Genomic DNA, 8,339 nt, shown 5'->3' on the forward strand with positions numbered 1-8,339 from the left:
ACCATTAAATGCTGAGGGCTTTCTAAATTACCTGGGGAGGGGGGCAATGGTGTTTCACTCTTTACTTTTTTCCGGTTTTCCCCTTCCAAATTCATTTGGTGAGGGAATTTTTAAATAGCTTGGAGAGGAATTTGCTGCCAGTCTGGGAAGGGTGTCTCCTGCCGTTTTCCTGTCATTTTTACCTCAGGTGCTGGCTATGTGGAATGAACCATTAAATACTGAGGGCTTTCTAAATTGCCTGGGGAGGGGGGCAATGGTGTTTCGCTCTTTACTTTTTCGGGTTTTCCCCTTCCCAATTCATTTGGTGAGGGAATTTTTAAATAGCTTGGAGAGAAGTTCGCTGCAGGTCCGGGAGCGTGTCTCCTGCCGTTTTCCCTCCATTTTTACCTCAGGTGCTGGCTATGTGGAATGAACCATTAAATGCTGAGGACTTTCTAAATTGTCTTGGGGGGTGGGGTGGGGCAATGGTGTTTCACTCTTTACTTTTTTCGGGTTTTCCCCTTCCAAATTCATTTGGTGAGGAAATTTTAAAATAGCTTGGAGGGAAGTTTGCTGCCGGTCTGGGAAGGGCGTCTCCTGCCGTTTTCCTGTCAGGTTCAGGTTTTGTTGCATGAACTCTAAAAATCAAAAATGCTAAAACCAGAAGTGTCTTTACCAATAGCCTGGAGGGAGCCTTTTATTTCCATGAGGAGATTAAGGTAAAGAAAAGTGAATTTTTTGCCTGCTGTCAGGCAACTCATTAGCAGCAGAGGTGTGGCAAGCAGCTGTGGAGACTCCTCTACACCAGCGATACAGAACCTGCTGAAAAGTGGGTAAATTTGTTAAACTCAGTATTCCTCATCGTCCACCTTTATAAAATGAAGTCCCATGTGGTAGAGATAACTGAACCCAACATCCAACCCACTCCCTCTAGAAATTCTTCATGTTGGCTGTAACCACTTGGTTTGTTCTGTGAATCACTACATGGAGTTTGCAGTTCACTGAACCCCATAGCAGAAAGGGACACTGAACATCATCTAGTCCTAAAGCTTCTTAAAGTGTGGTTGTAACCCGAATGGGGAAAGTTAACTGAATATAGAGGTCATGTAAAATTAATATTTCACCAATATTTAATTCTGAAGGTAAAAAACAAATCCATCTCATTTGTATGCACATTTCCTTTTCCATAAATGATATAAATAGTATAAGTTTGTTATATGTATTAATTTTTGTGATAAATAAGTATTTATATATTTGTATGTTATATAAATATATACATATGTTTTAAAGTACTTATGATTATTTACTATCAGCAAAATAGTTGATGTGGATCTCTATTTTAGATAATTATATTCCATGGGTCATGTAAAAATTCCTCAGAAAAAGGTCTATAAGTGGACAAAAAGTTTAAGAAGCTTTGATTTAGTCTACCATTCTATTTTATAGATGGAAAATTGAAATCTTGAGAAATTGGGTGGTTTTCCCAAGGGCTTCCATGTGGATAGAGGTATGACTGGCATTTGAACAAAAGATCTTTAAATTCCCTTTCCAGGCTCCAGGTCCATTTCCATTAAATATGAAAATTAAATATTATTTTTTTTTGCTTGCATATTCAGTTCCCAGTTGTCATTCCCTGTCAACCCCACATTAGAAAAGGTGAACATTTATTATAGATATATATGTGAAACCATACAATAGATACTTCCATATATCAATTTTTTCCTTTGCAGGTAGTTAGCATTTTCTTTCAGAAGTCCTTCAGAGTTAATACGAAATTTCCTGAAACTAAGAAGAGCTTAGCCATTCATGTTTACTCTTCCACTAATTTTGCTGTACCCTAATATTCTTTTGGTTCATCTCTTCCCTCAGCATTAGTTCCTGTATGTTTTCCTTAATTAAAAAAATTAACTTGTTCATTATTTTTTAAAACACAATGGTGATCCTTTGGATTCATATTCCACAAATTAATCACCCCTAGCCCAGTGGATGGGCATCCCCTCAATTTCCAGCTCTTTGCCATCACAAAATGAGCTGCTGTAACTATTTTTGTATAGGAAGTTCTTTTTCTTTCTTAAAAATCTGGATTTTGGACATTCCCATCAAGGGTAACCTGAAAACTCCCGAAGTTCCCCTTCCCCTGCTTTTGTTGCCAAGGCCTGCTGGGAGCTTGTGTTAGATGTGGTCAACTATTGGCTGTCTTCCTCAAGGAAGGCAGGATTTCTGTTGCAGGGATCTGGATTATTCTTCCCCTTCACTGCAATGAAGAAGACTTTACCTGAGGGCTGTCTAAATTGTCCTGGGAGGTAATGTAGTTTCACTTTTTACTTTTTTCTTATTCTACCCTTCCCAATTCATTTTGAGAGAGAATTTTTAAATTGCTTGGAGGTCTGGGAAGGGTATCTCCTGTTGTTTTCCCGCCATTTTCCACTCAGGTTCTCTCTTTGTTGAATGAACAATTAAAAGGTGAAGCTTTCTCAATTGTCTTGGGTGGCAATGTAGTTTCATTCTTTTATTTTTTTCAGGCTTTCCCCTTTCCATTTCATTCCAATTCATAGAGGATTTCTCTATACCATCCCTACAGAATCTGCTGAAAATTAGGTAAGTCTTTTATCTTCTGCAGACCTCATAATCCACCTTTATAAAATTCAGTCACATGTGGTAGAGATGACTGAACCCAACTTCCAACCCACTCTTATTAGAGATTTCTAATATTGGCTATAACAACATGGCTTCTTCTGTGCATCTTTACATTGAGTTTATTGTTCACTGAAACCTTACAGCAGAAAGGGACCCTGGGTATCATCTAGTTAAAAGCTTCTTAAATGGTGTCTTGTAACTCCTAATGGGGTCAGGTAACTGAATGCAGGGGTTATGAAAAATTAATATTCCACCAGTATTTAATTCTATAGGTAAAAACAAATCCATTCCTTTTGTATGCACATTTTCTTTTCCATAAATGATAAAATTATAAATATAGCAAATATATATTTATATTTTATACAAATATATAATTATTTACATAATACCTCAGTTATATAAATGTTTTTAATACATTACTTTATGATTTACTATTATCAACTATTTGATTTGGATATCTATTTTAGATACTTAAAAACCATGGGCCATGTAAAAATTCCTCAGAAAAAGGGCTGTGTTGGGAAAAGTTTAAGAAGTTCTAATTTAGTCTACCATTCTCTTTTATAGATGGGAAATTGCAATCTTGAGAAATTGGGGGGCTTTCCCAGGGGCTTACATTTGATTAGTGATATGACTGGCATTTGAAGAAAATATCTTTAATTTGACATTCTATTCTCCAGTTCTATTTCAATGTATAATATGAATGTTATATTAAAAAATATTAATTATTTTCCTTGCATATTGAGTTCCCAGTTGTCTTTCCCTCCCTCTCCCTTTCAACCCTATATTAGAAAAGGTCAACATTTTATATCTATCTATCTATCTATCTATCTATCTATCTATCTATCTATCTATATCTATATCTATATACACAAATATTATATATATATGTGTATATATGTATATATGTGTATATAATATATATGTATATATATACGTATGTATATATCAAACCATATAATAGATATTTCCATATATTTATATTTTTCTCTGCAGGTGGATAGCATTTTCCTTCAGAAGACCTTCACAGTTAATTGAAATTTCCTGTAACTCTCAAGAGCTTAGCCATTCATCTTTACTCTTCCACTAATTCTGCTGTACCCTAATATTCTCTTGGTTCAGCTCTTCCCTCAGCATTAGTTCATGTAAGTTTTCCATATTTTTCAAAATCAACGTGTTCATTATTTTTTAAAGCAAAATGATATTCCATTATATTAATATTTTATAAATTAATCACCTCTAGCCATATGGATTGGCACGCCTCAGTTTGTAGCTCTTTGCCACCACAAAATGAGCTTCTGTAACTATTTTTGTGTATATAAAAAGTATTTTTCTTTCTTTAAAAAAAAAAAAAAAAAACATCTCTCTGGGTTTTGGACACTTCCTTCAAGGGTAGGCTGAAAGCTCCTGAAGCCCCTCCCTTTGCTTTTGTTGCCCCCTGTCCTGCTCCTGGCCTGTGCTTGATGTGGTCAACTATTGTTTGCCTTGATTAGGGAGGAGGGAATTTCTGGTGTAGGAGTCTGCATTGCCCTGGATTGTTCTGGTCCCTCACTCCAATGAAGCAGACTTCACCTGAGGATTTTCTAAATTATCTTGGGAGTCAATGTTGTTTCACTCTTTACTTTTATTGGGTTTCCCCTCTCCAATTAATTTTGGGAGAGAATTTTTAAATTGCTTGGAGGGAATTTTGATGCAGGTATTGGGAGGGTGTCACTTGCCTTCCTCTCCCCATTTCCCCCTCCTATTCAGGGTTTGTTTAATGAACAATTAAAATTCCAGAAGCACAAGTGCTAAAGTGTCTTTACCAATAGCCTAGAGTGAGCCCTTCATTTCAGTGAGGACATTAATACAAAGAAATGTGAATTTGTTGCCTGAGATTTCACAGCTAATGAGCAGCAGTGCTGGGGCAGGCAACCCTGGAGAACTCTTCTACTGCAGCAGTAAAGAATTTGCTGAAAAGTGGGTAAGTCTTATATCCTTTGTAGACCACATAATGTAACTTTATGATGCCTGAACCCAACTTCCCACACTTTCCTTCTAGAAATTTTTAATGTTGGCTGTAACAACTTGGTTTGTTCCGTGCATCGTTACATTGAGTTCGCAGTTCACTGAAACTCCTTAGAAGAAAGGGACCCTGGATATCATCTAGTCCAAAGCATCTTAAACTTCAGGTTGTAACCCCTAATGGGGTCAGGTAACTGAATACAGGGGTCATGAAATATTAATATTCCACCAGTATTTAATTCTGTAAGTAAAAAAAAATCCATCTCATGCATATGAACATTTCCTTTTTTATAAATGACAAAATTATACACACACACACATAAATAAATATATGTATTTATTTATATGATGTATAGGCCTTTTTCTTTCTTTCAAAAAAGAAAAAATCTCTCTGATGTTTGCACACTCCCATCCAGAGTAGGCTGAGAGCTCATGAAGCCCACCTCTTCCTGCTTTTTCTACCCTAAGGCCTGGTGTGGGTTTGTGGTGGATGTGGTTAACCCCTTGCAGCCTTGTTCAGGGAGGGCAGAACTTCTGGTGTAGGAGTCTGGATTGTTTTGGTCCCTCATTCCAATGAAACAGACTTTACCTGAGGGCTTTCTAAATTGTCTTGGGGGGGCAATGTTGTTTCACTCTTCCTTTTATTTGTTTTTCTACTCTTTAATTCATTTGGAGAAAATTTTTAAATTGCTTGGAGGAAAATTTGCTGCAAGTTGGGGATGGTGTTGCCTGCCTTTCATAAGTGAACCTCTGTTCAAGTAATTACCTCTCTACAAATAAGTGTACCTCTGTGGAAATAACTGCACCTCTCTGCAAATAACTCCCTCTGTGCAAATAATTACACCTGTATAGAAATAAATATCTCTGTGCAAATAACTTCGTCTGTGCAGATAATTACATCTGAATGGAAATAACGAACTTTGTGCAAAGAACTGTACCTCGAGGCAAATAAGTATATCTCTCTACAAATAAGTATATCTCTCTACAAATAAGTGTACCTCCCTGCAAGTAACTCCTGTGCAAATAAGAGTACCTCTGTCCAAATAAATGTATCCCTGTACTAATAACTACCACTGGGAAAATAATTATAAATGCATGTAAATAACAACATGTGTGGAAATTAATATAGCTCTGTACAAATAAGTGGATCTGTGCAAAAATACATGTACCTCTGTGTGTAAATAATTATACCTCAGGGCAAATAACTGTACCTCCCTGCAAATAACTGTACCTCTATGTAAATAACAGCACCTCTATGCAAATAATTTCTCCTGTTCAAATAATTATAACTTTATGGAAATACCTACCTGTGTGCAATTAAGTATACCTCTGTGGAAATAATGTCTATTTATATGATGGAGAAATATATATTTATTGATTTATATGATATATATATGATATAACAATATAAATATGTTTTAAATACATTATTTTATGATTAACTATCAGCAAATACTTGATTTGTATATCTAATTTAGATACTTTTATACTTTGGTTCATGGAAAAATTCCTCAGCAAAAAGGGCTGAGAGGGAAAAGAAGCTTGGATTTAGTCTACCATTCTATTTTATAGCTTGAAATTGCAATCTTGAGAAAATGGGTGGTATAGGGTTAGTTGTTAAGGTACCCTTATTTGCACAGAGGTACACTTTTTTTGCACAGAGATCCTTATTTCCATGCAGGTATAATTATCTGCACAGAGGTACACAGCTTTACACAGAGGTAGTTATTTCCATACAGGCATAATTATTTGCACAGAGGTACACTTATTTACACAGATGTGCAAGTATTTGCACAGAGTTATACTTGTTTACACACAGGTACACGTATTTGCACAACATTAACCCTAAACCCAAACCCTAAACTCACAAAATGAATTGCTGCAACTATTGTTGTATATATAGATCTTTTTCTTTCTTTAAAAAAATCTCTCTGGTGTTTGGACATTCCCACCAAGGGAAGGCTGTGAGATCCTGATGCCCCCCTCCTCCTGCTTCTGTTACCAACAGGAGTGCTGCAGGTTTGTGCTGGATGTGTTCAAGTAATGGCTGCCTTGGTTCGGGAGTGCAGGATTTCTGTTGCAGGAGCCTGGAGTGGTCAGGATTGTTCTGTTCCTTCATTCCAATGAAACAGACTTTACCTGAGGATTTTCTAAATTATCTTGGGGGTCAATTTTTTTCACTCTTTACTTTTATTGGGTTTACCCTCTCCAATTCATTTGGAGAGAGAATTTTTTCATTGCTTGAAGGGAATTGTGCTGCAGGTCTTTTGAGGGTGTCACCTGCCTTCCCTCCCCTGCCATTTCCCCCTCAGACTCTGGGTTTGTTTAATGAACCATTAAAATCCCAGATGCACAACTGCTAAAACCAGCAGTGTCTTTACCAATAGCCTAGAATGAGCCCTTCATTTCATGAGGACATGAATGCAAAGAAAGGTGAATTTGTTGCCTGAGGTCTCACAGTTAATTAGCAGCAGTGCTGGGGCAGGCAACCCTGGAGAACTCTTCTACAGCAGCAGTAAAGAATTTGTTGAAAAGTGGGTCTTTTATCCTCAGTAGACCACACATTGTAGCTTTATAATGGCTGAACCCAAGTTCCAACCCTCTCCTTCTGGAAATTCTTAATGTTAGATGTAACAACTTGGTTTGTTCTGTGCAGCATTATATTGAGTTTGTATTTCACTGGAACCCCTTAGCAGAAAGGGATTCAGAGTGTCATCTAGTCCAAAGCTTCTTAAACTGCAGGTTGTAACACCTAATGGGGTCAGGTAACTGGATATAGGGGTCATGAAAAATTAAAATTCTACCAGTATTTAATTCTGTAGGTAAAAAAAAAAAATCCGTCTCATGTGTATGAACATTTCCTTTTTCATAAATGACAAAATTTTACATATATATATAATGTATAGGTCTTATTCTTTCTTTTAAAAAAATCTCTCTGGTGTTTGGACACTCCCATCCAGGCTAGGCTGAAAGCTCCTGAAGCCCCTTGCCTCCTGCCTTTTTTACCCTAAGGCGTGGTGTGTGTTTGTTTTTGTGTGACAGTAACTATACCTCTATGGAAATAACTGCCTCTGTGCAAGTAAGTGTACCGCTATGGAAATAAGTGTACCTCTGAGCAAATAACCACCTTTGTGCAGATAATTATACCTGCATCGAAATAATGATCCCTGTGCAAATAAGTGTATCTCTCTGCAAATCAGTGTATCTCTCTGCAAATCAGTGTATCTCTCTGCAAATCAGTGTATCTCTCTGCAAATAAGTGTTCCTGTGTGCAAATAACTACCTCTGTGAAAATCATGGTAACTCTGTTCAAATAAATGTACCTCTGTACATATAACTAACACTGTGTAAATAATTATACATGCATGTAAATAAAAACATCTGTGGAAATAAATAGAGCTCTGTAAAAATAAGTGTATCTGTACTAAAATACATGTACCTCTGTGGAAATAAGTGTCCCTCTGTGTAAATGATTGTACCTCAGTGAAAATTACTGTATCTCCCTGCAAATAACTGTACCTCTGTGTAATAATTCTACCTCTGTGCAATAATTGTACCTCTATATAATACATGTCCCTCAGTGTAAATAATTGTACTTCTGCATAAATAACAGTACCTCTGTGTAAAAAAACTACCTCTGTGCAAATAATTATTCTTGTCTGGAAATAACTAACTCTCTGCAAATGCATATACCTTTGAGTAAATAAGTACACCTCTCT

The 8,339-nt window shown here is 36.6% G+C and overlaps 1 long non-coding RNA gene across 1 annotated transcript; it reads left to right on the forward strand.

Annotated features, from left to right (window-relative positions):
- Window positions 1-1,324: 1,324 nt before the first annotated feature.
- Window positions 1,325-6,639, forward strand: LOC141559147 (uncharacterized). Its single transcript, XR_012487235.1, has 3 exons — window positions 1,325-2,282; window positions 2,502-2,577; window positions 3,613-6,639. It is a non-coding gene; the product is annotated as an uncharacterized LOC141559147 (long non-coding RNA).
- The last annotated feature ends 1,700 nt before the right edge of the window (window positions 6,640-8,339 follow it).

This window comes from Sminthopsis crassicaudata, chromosome 2 (assembly GCF_048593235.1).
Source record: "Sminthopsis crassicaudata isolate SCR6 chromosome 2, ASM4859323v1, whole genome shotgun sequence".
NCBI classification, from domain to species: Eukaryota; Metazoa; Chordata; class Mammalia; order Dasyuromorphia; family Dasyuridae; genus Sminthopsis; species Sminthopsis crassicaudata.